General features: G+C 42.9%; 1 protein-coding gene across 6 annotated transcripts in view; it reads left to right on the top strand.

Moving 5' to 3' along the window:
• Positions 1–13291, top strand: part of fynb (FYN proto-oncogene, Src family tyrosine kinase b) — a 79183-nt gene that overhangs the window by 17722 nt on the left and 48170 nt on the right. For all 6 annotated transcript variants that reach the window (XR_012768828.1, XR_012768829.1, XM_075458736.1 and 3 more), the window contains exon 2: positions 9106–9174. The gene's annotated coding sequence lies outside the window, so the exon portion shown is untranslated. The remainder of the gene's footprint in view (positions 1–9105; positions 9175–13291) is intronic.

The following is a 13291-nucleotide window of genomic DNA, read 5'->3' on the forward strand; positions in this document are numbered from 1 at the left end:
GTTAAAGGAATAACTGGCTCAGCAGAGCTCGGACTCTTAGTCAGACTGGCTACAGTGCTGAAAAGAAACCTGGGATTATTCTTATTCTCTTCTATCAATGATGAATAATAAGCAGTTCTAGTTTTGCGAAGGGTTTTCTTATACGTTATTAAACTATCTTTCCAGACTAATTAAGACTCTTCTAAATTAGAGGAACACCACTGTCTCTCCAGCTTTCTTGCAGTCTGCTTTAAAGCACGCAGCAGGTGGGAAGCTGCAGATAATATTTGACGATATCTATTTAAAAACATTGCATTCATATTGATCTTACTGGAATTCTTCAGGAGCCAGATCTAATAGACTGTTGTGTCAACCAAAGCAGAATTGTGTGGGTAGAACTAATGTTGACAACCAATATGTAGAACAGGGGTGCCCAACCTTTTTTGACCCAAGATCTACTTTTCAAGTAGCCAACCTCCCGAGATCTACCAGTCCAGTGTCAACATGGCAAACCCACACACATCATTTCCAGCCTGCAGCAACTAACCAAAACTAACCTTGATATGAACCAAACAGAAAAATAAACCAGATACAAAACAGGTAGATCTCTGAGTTTGAAGAAATTCAATTCAATTAAAAACTTTATTTATTATTTGGGCAATTAAAGGCACATAGAGCAGCTGGAAATCCCTTCCTACCCTAGTGGGAGACCTGGCACTGGGAGAAGGAGGCCGCTTCTCTTTGTCAGGAGTGTAGGAGCTGGATGCAAGGCGTAGGCAGGCTGCAAGGTGGTCATCAGTCATTGTTGATCTGTACTTGGACTTGATGATTTTCATGTGCGAGAAAGCAGACACACACAAATAAGTTGATCCAAAAAGAGCTGTCAGGTTCAAAGCACATCTTCTGAGACTTCCTCCACATCCACAGCCATTCCCTCACATCGCCTTGTGGTAGTATTGCGGGAGAGTTGCACTTCTTTAATAGCCTTCACGATCTCTGTTTTATTTGCCATTTTTAAGTCATCAAAAAGGCTATCCGCTGCCTCCAGAAAGGCTTCCTTCATAATTTCACCGTCTTTGAATGGCTTCTTGTGTTCAGCAGAACGTGACTGACTCGATAGGAAGCAATAGTTGCGGCCTTACCCTAGATCTTCGGTTTGGTGAAGACTGACTGCCGTGCTGCAAGCTGTGCTTTCTAATCCCGCACTTTTGTGGCGCGCAAAGGCGTTTTTGCGGGGAAATCTCTCTGGTAGCTCCTGTGTACCGTTTTGAAACGCCGCTCCAGATTCTCTTTCTTTGCCAACGCCACCGTTGCATTGCAAATCAAACACACTGGCTTTGAAAGAGAATAAACAAAAATATAATCTTCTTCCCATTCTGAGTGAAAATGGTAGGTCTTGGTGTGTTTCACCTCAGCCATGTTTACTTTTAGGAGTGGTAACTGCTCCGATCGCTAGCTGCTAGCTCAGGGCTCTCAGGTTTTAAATGCAGGTCAGAGTGAGAACCACCCCTACCCCCACCCCGTTGAGCGGGTCAGTTCATGACTTCTTCAGCTTCTCCACTGAACATTAGCGGTGCAGTGCCGGTCACATGTGGTAATGGTGGGCTTTGTTTTTCTCCTGCAGAAACAGGTGGGATACACATCTGGCTGCACTTCATTGTTTAATAGGCGTGTGTTTATTCGGGTGGGAAACAGACTGATGACAGTGTTACCAGTGTCAGTGCTTACTGTATGTGTGTTGTAGCCTGGTCACTTTTCATACAGAATTTTAACATGTGTGACAAAGACTGTGTTCTGTCTGCAGCAAAGCCTTGCTGTGCTGCATCCGATGGAAGCAATTGTTTCTTTGAACTTCCACTCTGAGACTTGTGTTTTCTGTGTGGAACTCTTGCTTAAAGCTTTCATCTTTGTCAGCCTCCTGTCCCCTGCAGTTTCCAGTCTCCTAAACTGTCTGTTCTGTGTTACCCTGCTCTCCATTTGACTGAGCCGCAGTTTTACGTGCCAACATAGATGATTGCTCATTGTGGCAGTGGCTGCATGCTGGCACCCTTGACCTGGACACTATTAAAAGCCTGTGATATTGCACGTGTGTTTGCAATAAATATAGGTATTTATATGCAGTGCAACTTTTTCATTCATTGCACTGCTGCATCTAATTTTTCTTGTGAGATTTGTCATGGTGCTTTTAAGCATCCATTTTTAGGGAGTAACTCTTCCTCTCATACTCACTGGTAAATGAATGTAAACGAGAATAAAGGAGCACCTTAATGGGTCAAAGTGAAATGAAGTGTGTGTGCACATGAATGTGAACTTCTTATATCAGTTTGCTGTATTTTTTTGGTTGATTTTGGAAGCATGAAGAGTAAAATGTTAAGGAAGATAATTGGTTTAGCGTGGCATGTTTGTCCTCCTCAGGCCTCATCCCAGAAGCAATGTTTGTCCCATGCTGTAAGAAGGCACTGAAAGGGCAGCTGAACTCAGTCCCCCTCTCCTGGCTGTTCACTGTTCTCTTCACCATACTTTAATGCATGTGCGACAGAATCCGTAGTCTTTGTGATCACATGAAGGTCTCTTTCTAGAAGCCCTCAGAGTTTAATACAGTAGAGCCAGACCTTTCTAGATTTTTCTGTCTATTATTTTTCATTTTGATGCCACAAACTTAAAATTCCAATCAATATATACATGTGCATATATAACATGTGGAAGTTGTAATGATCACATCACAGGTGATATGCACCGGCATCAAACAGTGTTGTAGTCAGTGCTATCAAAGACGTATGGAATGATGTGTTCATTGAAACTCGTGTTTTGTTATCATATCGGAACACCTGTGTACTGCTTCTGTCTGTGACATGCCAGTATCTGGCAATGTTCTCCCTCTTCCTCTTTCAGGAGTTCTCTTTTCATCGTGAATACAATTATTTGTTCATTCTGTCTTCAGCAGTTCAGGGCATCTGAAGTCTTCACTGTTGATCTGAAGAGTAGGGCTGGAGCGATGCAGCATATTCAGCCAATGACTTGATACGATTCAATACACTTCCATCATTTTCTGAAAGATTTTAAAGGGACAGTGTGATGTGACATGAATCATGGCGGAAGGACAACACCGCCAGACCAACGGAAACAAGCAAACATGTAACAAATGTGTCTTCAGCGTACGCAGACTCAGGTTTATGTTGTGAACTGCCGTCAGCATATCCAGTATCACGTCATATCCATGTCCTGCATCCAAATATTCTTTAATAGCAGCGCCTACGTTGTCACTGGCGGCGACTATATTTTGAAAGCATGTAAACCATGTCCTTCCGGTCCAAAGGACTATATATATATATATATATATATATATATATGTATATCAGTATTGATAAAATCGCTCAGCCCAACTGAAGAGAAACCCTTGTTTTTTTAGGTTCGTGTTCAGCGACATTGCAAACCCTTCCCTATGTAGTGGAGATGCAGGCACCCAGTTCCAACAGAGGAACTGGGACCTAATGTGCAGTGAGACTGCCGTTATTGTCCGTTTGAATCTGCTCCTCAGCAGGGTCTGCCCGTCAGCCTCTAAGTCAAAGCTGGCAGCGCCCTACAGTAATGATCTGTCAATCAAAAACAGTAGCTTATATTTTTAACAACAGTGAACCACCACACAGTCTGCAATGTGTGCAAAGACTGTAGTCTGAAGCGTTTCAAATGTAACTCTTATGGAAATGGCATTCTTACCCCTTTGAGATGAGCCTTTAAAGGAGGAGGTGGCTGACTGCGAGCTTTATGTCAAACTGCACAAGGCACAGAGAAAGCAGTCACCAACCACTGTGGGACTTGGGTTCACCTCTCAGCAGGGTGCCTCCGGCTTGGCTCGGGCCTCGATAGCACTGGGATATAATGGTGAATACAGCTCAGAGTTCCTTGGTGATCCAGCCACTGAAGGAGTGCGTCTCTGTCGCCACAACAGTGACTTCCACAGAACTGCTCAGTAAGGCCTCCTGCTTGTTTCCCCTCATCCTGCGAGAGCTGACAGAAGTCACTGAGGAAGGACGGGATGTTAGAGGAGGGGGCTGCTGTTTGCACAGATGAGGCCTGTGGAACTACAGTGAGTGCATCTGAAAACACAGTCACAGCATCACAGAAACCTTTGTTGATTCATTGATTCAATTCTTGAACAATTTCAGCTCAATTTTTCAGCATCAAACACTGTAAGAAAGTTTATTACAGAGTTTCGCATTGACCCAGAGTCGATGCAGAAAACTTTTAAAAGCTTAAAGGCTTCTAAATACTCCTATCATGTTTGTTGCATTGTAGGAACTGGATCCAGACTTCAAATTGCTTGAACAAGTGTCGAAAACCAGAGTGAATTTTAGGCCATTGCAGAAAAAGCTGAAAGGATTATGTCACAGAGGTTTCTGAGTACAATTTATATGAGAAAACATTTTAATGTCAAAAGCAAAATTCCGTCCTGTTCTAAGGCCTGGTTGTCCTTTTTGTAACTAGTTGAATGATTAAAAAGATACTAGAGATCAGAGACTGGTATGTTTGGGTGCGTGATTGTCTGCTCTGGAGTTTCTGACGAGCTCTTTGAAGGTTCATTAATTCCAGGGACTTGTACTCTGTTTGGATGTAGTTATGATGTAATGACCGTTACTTCATTGTTGTTTATTGCTGGAGTAAACAGTACCTTTTCCACAGTGTTTCCGATGCTATTTGTCACTGCAGTTTGGACTCTGTCTCTTATACAGTGCAGGAATAAAAAAGCATACCTTCAGCATGGGCTACAACATGTGCTCATAGAACTGGAGTTACTTTTAGTAAATGCTTTTTACAGTTCCCACATTCGAAGTGCTCAAAGAAACTCAAGTGAGTGGGAAAGAGATGCCATCACCAACCTGTGCTTTATGGGTGTAACATCAGAGCAGCACAGTTGTATAAACCTAACAGCGTAGGTCACCTGAATAGACTGGTGTGGGCTCTGCATTCATTCAGACTTTATTCCAATACCCAGGAACATACTTGATACCCCTTTTGATATTTGTGTGGAGTGCCTCAAGGTTCTATTCTTGGGCCTCTTCTCTTCTTCCTGTACTTACTTCCTCTTGGATCAATTCTCCGGAAATATGGTATTTTGTTCCATTTTTATGCTGAAGGTCAGATTTATATGCAACTGAAGCAAGAAAATGGATCTTCTGCAAATCCCCTACTCGAGTGCGTTTCAGAAATTAAGGCATGGATGTTAATGGATTTTCTGCACTGAGGTTCTGTTGTTTGGGCTACAGATAGCTCCACAGTACCTGTTGACTTGGGCTTGTTAGGTCAACATCTGACTCCAGTTGCAACGAACCTCGGTGTAAGGCTGGACTGAAATCTCATATTTGATGCACAGGTTATTCAGTGGCCAAGTCCATCTTTTTTTCAACTGAGACAACTTACTAAAGCTAAACCGTTTCTTTCTTTGCATCACTTTGAGATTTGAATCCATGCTTTTATCACAACTCGTTTCGACTAATGCAATGCCCTGTATTCTGGGCTAAGTCCAGCATCACCACCTACAGCTGGTTCAGAAAGCTGCTGCTCGGCTCCTAACTGGTACAAAAAAATGTGAGCACATTACTCCAGTTCTGGAGTAATTGTCTTCATGGCCTTGCCCCCCAGTATCTGTATGACCTGCTTCAGCCAATACGCTCCTTCACGTTCTCTCAGGTCAGCAGATCAGTTCATGTTAGTTAAGAGAAAACTTAGAGGGGGCCGTGCCTTCTCAGTCACTTCCCAAACTGTGGGATGACTTACCTTTGCACTTCAGGCAGGCTGACACACTTCATGTTTTTAAGTCCATTGCCTTTTAACTCAGTCTGAGGTGTTGACTTTTACTGACTTTTTATTGTTTTTTTTATGGTTTTCATGTTTCACTTGTATTTGATATATGTGTACAGCACTTTGGCCAACTGTGCTGTTTTTAAAGCGCAATACAAATAAAGTTGGATTGGATTGGATTGGACTTGAACACGTTGAGCTGGGGATTGAATCCGAGACCTTCTGGTTGGAGCATGACCAAACAAATGACCAAGTCACTGCCACACTTGGATAGAGTCTATGAGCTTTAGCCACAGATGTGAATATAAATCAGGATTGCTTTTTTCCCCTTTGCTTCATCTCATGTACCCTGGCTTAATGGGAGTTACGAGACTAAACCGAAATACGATGCCATAAAGTGTGTGTTCCACCAGAAGGAGCTGAAGTCTACTGTTAATCTGGAGTAAGGAGGAAATAAAACTCCCTGCTAAAGGAGCTAAAAGCTCCAGGTTACATCAACCACCACCAGTGTGACTTACCCAAATGGCCATCCAACCCCAGCCTTATCCTGGAGTGTTGCATTGTGGGTGCTGTGAACAGAAGGTTGGAAAGGAAAATGTGGCTTCTGTTTTTTCAAGATGTATATTGATACATAATCAAATAGCTATTGTCACAGCAGCTGTTGTGTTTATAGCAGAAGGCGAATGAGGAGCAGGACAAGAAATACGGCAGATTTCAGGGAGCTGTAACTGTACTACAGTGACCTGAACAGACATGCATAAAAATAACCGGAACCAAGGGAACTGGGAAAAATGAAATAAGAATGGACACAAAGCTTGGTAGTTGTACTTGAACCCAGGCTGCACAGTACAGAGCACTGCATGGGGTGCCTGCCTTCCTGCCCACTGGTACAGGGGCAACTCGGCTCAGCTCACTGAATCCGCTCCCTCCATAGATCCTGGGGAGTGTTGGGCTGTTTCAGGAGCCCACTGGAACAGCAGCAGAGCTCTGTGAGGCCGAATAACTTTATCCACACAGACGCATGCCATGGAGTTTTATCAGAAAGGGCTGTTACTGAAAAGGCTTCTCACACTCGCAGCAAAGCCTGCTGGGAGCCCGTCACCATGAGTGCACCAGCCATCAGGAGGAGAGTCAGGGGCCCACAGGGGCCCACAGGGGCCCGCAGGGTGAGGGCAGACATGGGTCAGCCAAAAGGCAATCTTCTGCTGCTAATGAAGACTTAACATACACACACTGAGGTTAACTCCAGTATTTTGGGACAAACTATTCTTCTGTGCAAATAATAGTGAAATACCTGCTACAGAAAAAGCATTTTTGCTTCCTGTTGAACACTTGTGATAATTTACTCATCCTGCTGTAGCTGGAGTTCATTTTAATGCTACTTTTCAGACCTTCTGTCTGTAGGTGTATTGTTATTCATAGAAATGAGTGCAACATCATAGACTTCTCAAGAAAGGAAGAGTGTCAGACCAGACGCGACTTCCTCTCATCCTGTTGTCCTCATTATCTCATCTGTTTGTCTTTCTTTCATTTCCCGTCGGTTTTCTTCTGTCTGTCCTTTGTTACCTGCTCAAAAGGACAGACTCCAACATTGCAGCACTCCCTGCAGCAATGCTTTTATTTTATGTAAAGCTCTTTGAATTGTTTGTACATGAAATGTGCTATATAAATAAATTTGATTTGATTTGATTTTGATTTGCTCGGCCAAAGCAGTGACCTCACCATCACCCTTCTGTCTGTATTCACATCTCTGCCATTCAGCAAAGTAGTACTTTAAAAAATGGTAAGAGTGTGTGTGCAACCAAGCAGGCACCTGTAGCCCCATCAGGTTTCTGTATAGTGTTTGCATTGCCATAGACCAGTGTTTCTCAATTCCGATCCTCGGAACCCACTGCCCTGCATGTTTTCCATGTTTCCCTGCTCCAGCACACCTGATTCAAATGAATGGCTCCTAATCAGGCCACTGCAGAGCTTGATGACGAGTTGATCATTTGAATCAGGTGTGCTGGAGGAGGAAAACATCGAAAACATGCATGGCAGTGGATCCCGAGGACCGGAATTGAGAAACACTGCCATAGACCAAGACAGGCACAAGCCAATGCATAGTTTTCAGTTTGGTTGCCATCACACCTTGCTTCACTGTGACTGATCTTGTACATCAGTCTGATTTTGGAGGCCCAATTCAACCAATAACAGGATGTTCTCACCTAAGAGACCCCCACAAACACAAAGCAGAAACTGTAGCAGCACCACCACCACACTGGTGTCTGCTGCTGAACCAACAGTTGCATCGCATCTACAGAGCCTGCTTTCTCTTGCAGTGTCATTACTGCTCCGCTCCAGCAATCAGCAAAGCCACCGAGACAGATTAAATTAGATTAGCAAGGCTGAGCTTTAAAGTCAAATCAGCAGCTAATGGCTTTGAGCATATTTGGCAGCAGTGAGAGTGTGTCATTTGTGAATAAAGGGCAGTTAGGAGGCACACCATGCATTTAACCCTGCTCCTCCTGACACACAATGACCCCACTGTTGGTTCTGCTGTCAGTGACACAGCTGGCAACCTCTGTAAAGTTGGTCCATGCCTACTGGATAGAAATTAATCTTGTAAAGAGGACATGGAACCAATCAGAAATGTGCTTTCCAGTTAAATTCTGATGTTTTGTTCCCACACCTTTTATCTTCCAGACTTACAAAGCTCTTCTGCTGTTGGAGTGAATGAAAGGCCATCAGCTGAATGCACTCTTTACTCAAACTGAATTACTCTTATGTTTTAGTGACGACTGAAGTGTAGAAAAGCAGAATGGAATGAAGTATTATTTCAGCTGCTAATTGAAAAAAAAAAAAAGAGATTTATAAAACTTTCCTCTTGACTCTCCATTTTGAATATTCAAAGAGCCCGTATGAGTATGCATTCATTTCAAGCTTCTGTGTGAAAGGCTGTGTTTAATAACACTGTCCCACTCACACCTGCATAAATGAATGGATGCTGTGGAGGCAGTGAAGTGGGACCATGTTTAACAAATGAAACGTTACGGTCACAGTGCTGACATGTCTCTGTGCCAGGAAGAGTTATTTTCATTTATTTATTCATTATCAGAAATAAATATATATATATATATGTATATATTCCTTTTTTTTCATCCAAGCTGAACAAATCTGTGTTCATTAACTTCTTCTGTCTTTATCACACTGAGAATAGGTCACAGCAGCACTGCTAATAGACTGAGCCTGACATGCCTTGATGCCAGCCCAAAGCTGGGCTTTTTCATTTTTCTAAAATGTTGTCTTGAATGCAACATGAATAATTGAGTGTCCTGTGTCCCCCAGGGCCTGTGTTTTGGCGGCACGCAAAGCAATGTGGAGGAAATAAAGACCCTGATACGCTGAAAACCAGAGGTAGGACTCTTCATACTCCATGAACGCATACCGTCTCACACACATCTGTAACCCCACATACATGATGATTTCATGGCATGCTTATTCACATACAAGTGCAGTGCCATGTGCAGATACTGTAGGTACACATGGCTGAACTGCTGATTCTGCAGGATTTTCATTGTCTTTAAAAGGATATGGGTCATAGATAATTGGGTTGACACACACACACACACACACACACACACACACAAAGCGTCTTTTTCTCACTGGAGTGGCACACTGTTGTAGTTTCAGGTCATACAACCAGCTCACGATGAAGTGTTCTACTCCTTCATGACCCAAGCCTCCATTTCTGCTGCTGCCATCTTCAATCCGCAGTGCAGCAGTAAGGTCAGCCCATAGCATTCCCCCGGGACTTAATGAGGTCAGTCGGTACATGCTGCATCCCCTCCTCAGCTGTGTGTGTAAAACTGCAGCAGATGAAAGATGTTTCAGGTCTTTCCTAACCCCAGCGTTGGAACCACGGGTCCCTGCTTGGTTAGAGTGGAACAGAACAGGACCGTGTCAGATTGGTTCTGGACGGTCAGCAGGAACACACCTTTAGCTTCTGTTAGTCAGAGTAGAGTTTCAGGGCTGCTACAGGAGCTGTTCAGTCACAGTGTATACTGGTGCTAGTACATTTGTTTCATAAAATGAGTTAATTCACTGCTCATGATGCGTTCAATATGTAAGTCCCCAATGATCAATGATCAGCACTGAGCAGTCCTAATGAGCATCCACCATGTATGGAAGAGTGCTAGAAAGGAGCATAGATAGCTTTTTATCCTCCTTCTGATCTGGGTCTGGTCCAGATTCCAGTGATTGCTTGTCTAATTGAATCAGGGTCCGCTGTAATGTTGACTGTAGTTGTTTACACCTACTGAATACCTGTTCACAGTGCAGAGTTGGAGTGCATTTACGTTTTACCTTACCACACAAAGCCCTTAAATCCACATCTCATTTTGCTTTGGAGAAAGGAAGCAAGACAAAAATGTCAAAAATATCATGTGATTTTTCACTCAGAAAATTGTATTGAACGGTAGGTTCATGACCATATTTTCTTCTGTAAATAAAGCAAAAGGATCCACCCTGCATCATCTCAAAAACAAGAAACTATCTTATGGCAAGATCGGTGTGTTTGTAATGAACTTAAATCGCTTGTTAAATGAACATATTCCAACAGAGGCTCCTGTAGCTCTGGGTTAACAGTTCCACTCAGGGTTTGTCCTGACTAGAATGGTTTAGCCAACAGCTGTTTCACTGCTTTAGTGTTTGGTTGCTCATTGATGTGCTGAACCCAAGAAAGCTGCTTACAGAGCCTTGATTGCACTTTGGTTTGTTAAAGCTCTGTGTTCCTGTTTGATTAAGTTAGCAGGAGATTTACAAGAGAAAACACCAAAATGTGGGAATATTTGACAAAGAATACCATTCAGCTCTTCAGTGGAGTTTCAGAGACTGGAGGTATCTGTGACCTTATGATTCACAGGTCAGTCAAGAACACAGTCAGTGGGGTTACATGGCACTGAAAGGATCGGATAATTGGCTAAATTACAATAAGACTGAGTCATTAAGTGCATGTAGACACCTTAATCTAACAAGAAATTGGACTGGATCAGGTTACTCGTGATCAGATTCAGACCCCGAGATAACTGGGTTGAAAGTCACTCTAAACCTGCTTGTAGACGCTGAAGCACGTGGTGAATCAGACTTTGCGTTCTGCGCATGCTCCAGATGTTTTCCCGGGGTCGTGACCCGGAAGTCAAAGGAGACGATATTCCTGTTGTTGTCGCCGTCAGAAAGAAACAAACAACGCGATGGAGAATGCTCCGTTGGGCATCGAGTTTGTGCAACAAGCAGCTCATCACAGACCAAAAAGGGACGTAGCTTCATCTTGCTCTTCATGACGTGCTTTGTGCCTCTGATTGGATTCATTCACCGCCATATATCCAAGGATAATTACCGTCGCTCAACTCATTCTTGTTGTAATTTAGCCAATTATCCGATCCTTTCAGTGCCATGTGACCCCACTGAGTGGTTTACACAGCAACTTGTTATTAACTTGACTTCTTCTGCAATCTGTTTTGATGAAAAGAAACATTGGGTCTTGACTGGTCAGGTGCATTTCAATCTAGCTTAGTCTAAAGTGTGACAATTGGGTTGCAACAATATGACTTCAGCAGCCTGACAAAGCAGAACGACCAACAACACTTTCAATGAAAATCGGGTTTTGGGAATAGATTTCATCCCTTAGTTGGTTAGGTTCATGGAAACAGCTGAACAAGGAGATTTTGGCTGGAAACTGGAGTCACCTGAGTATGTGCCGTTCATAGCAGGTGTATTTATTATGCAGGCTCAGTCATCACCGTACTAATAGCTTCTTTTTTTTTTGTGCTACTGTTTCCAGCAGTGTTTCTACATGTCTTGGTGCATGGCGTTGGAGGTTTGTTGCAGATCGGAGTCACAGTTTGGGCTGTGACTCAGCCTTTTCTTAAGTGCGTGGTGGTGGTGAAATGGGGGGGGGGGGCTTGCTGTTGCTGTTTGGTTGTATCGTAGGCTGGTGCGAAATGGCAAATGAGTCACTCATTCCGATCAGGTTGTATAACTGACACTCCTCTTTGTCTGGAAGTGAAATGAGACTGTAGAGAGGTAACGATCCCCGCATTATTTCAGACTTTTATACATACTTGTGTTTCCTGCAGAGCTGCAGAGTTCCAGAGCTGACTGTTGGCACTTCTCTTCCTCTGGTTGGTTGCCTTCATGATAATGAGTACACCAGTGTGGGCTGTGCAGCTATGCACTGAAACGTCAGTGTTGCCCTCAGACTGTGGTTCCATTGTGATTCCTGGTCTGCCTGATGGTATGAAGATGCAGTCTGTGGGTAGAAGTGGTGCTGCTAATGAACCTTGTTGAGCTTCACTTTTTACATTTCTTTCTCTGCCAAACTAAAAATATGTACACGATCTGGGCTGCAAAGGGAAGTGTACCCACCACTGAGCTTACAATCGACCCCACTAAACGGTGACTCTCTGTGCTTGTATACTAGTCTTAAAGTGGCTTTTGGTGATTTTGAACATAAAACATTAATGTTCCCTTGGCTACTTGGTGACTGTTCAATGTCGTGCCTAATAAAAAGAGCATAGTGTCATTAGGCCATCAGATCTCCTCGAAGTGTCCTTGGGGGAGACACTGAGAAAGTGCTTTGTTGTGTAACAGCTAGGTCAATTAGACTAGAAAAGTGCTATATACCTACAGTCTGTTTACCGTTTTAAATCTCACTCTCACTGATTGGAAACACGTTTACACAACTAATTATGGTCTTAGTCTGACCAAAACTGGATTTTAAATCCATGTAAAGTTCTTAGTCTGACTTAGCAAAGTTGAGCTTCTCAGAGCTGGACTAAACACCCAGACAATGCAGTTGGGTGACAAATCACTCCAACATGTACACACTCAACTAGACTCAAATGGACCTTGGTGCTCTGTACATGTTCCAAAGTTCTATCTTTTCGTAAAAACAGTAAAGTGTAAGTCCATTTTGTTACATTTTACATGCATGTATCATTGCAATAACTGATCTCCAAATTAATACATTTGAAAAATTATATAACAATACAATAAAATACATTACCGTAAGTCGCACTTTTTTTCAGAGTTTTGCTGGTCCTAAGACTTGTATATCAAAATATAAATAATTGAACATGTTTTTAAATGTTAATTCATACTGACTGACATGAACCAAGGAGTAAACATTGCTTTCTACAGCCGCGAGAGAACTATATGCTGCTCCTGTACCACTGAAAAAATTAACTGAAACATTCATTTAAAGATAACTGAGAATGAACACAAATAAAATGCTGCCAAAAAGAAAATCCTATTCTGCAGATTACAAACTGCAGGTGGTAAAATATGCAGCCAAAAACGGTAATTGAGCAGCAGAAAGAAAGTTTGGAGTGAGTGAGAAACTTGTGAGGGACTGGGGAAAAGCAGAGGTTAATCTTACTTTGTAGTCCGGTGCGATTTCAGTTTTTTTTCCTCTTCATGATGCATTTTTTGACTGATGCGACTTATACGCCGGAGTGACTTATAGTCCGGAAAA

Source organism: Odontesthes bonariensis, chromosome 24, assembly GCF_027942865.1.
Source record: "Odontesthes bonariensis isolate fOdoBon6 chromosome 24, fOdoBon6.hap1, whole genome shotgun sequence".
Taxonomy (NCBI): domain Eukaryota; kingdom Metazoa; phylum Chordata; class Actinopteri; order Atheriniformes; family Atherinopsidae; genus Odontesthes; species Odontesthes bonariensis.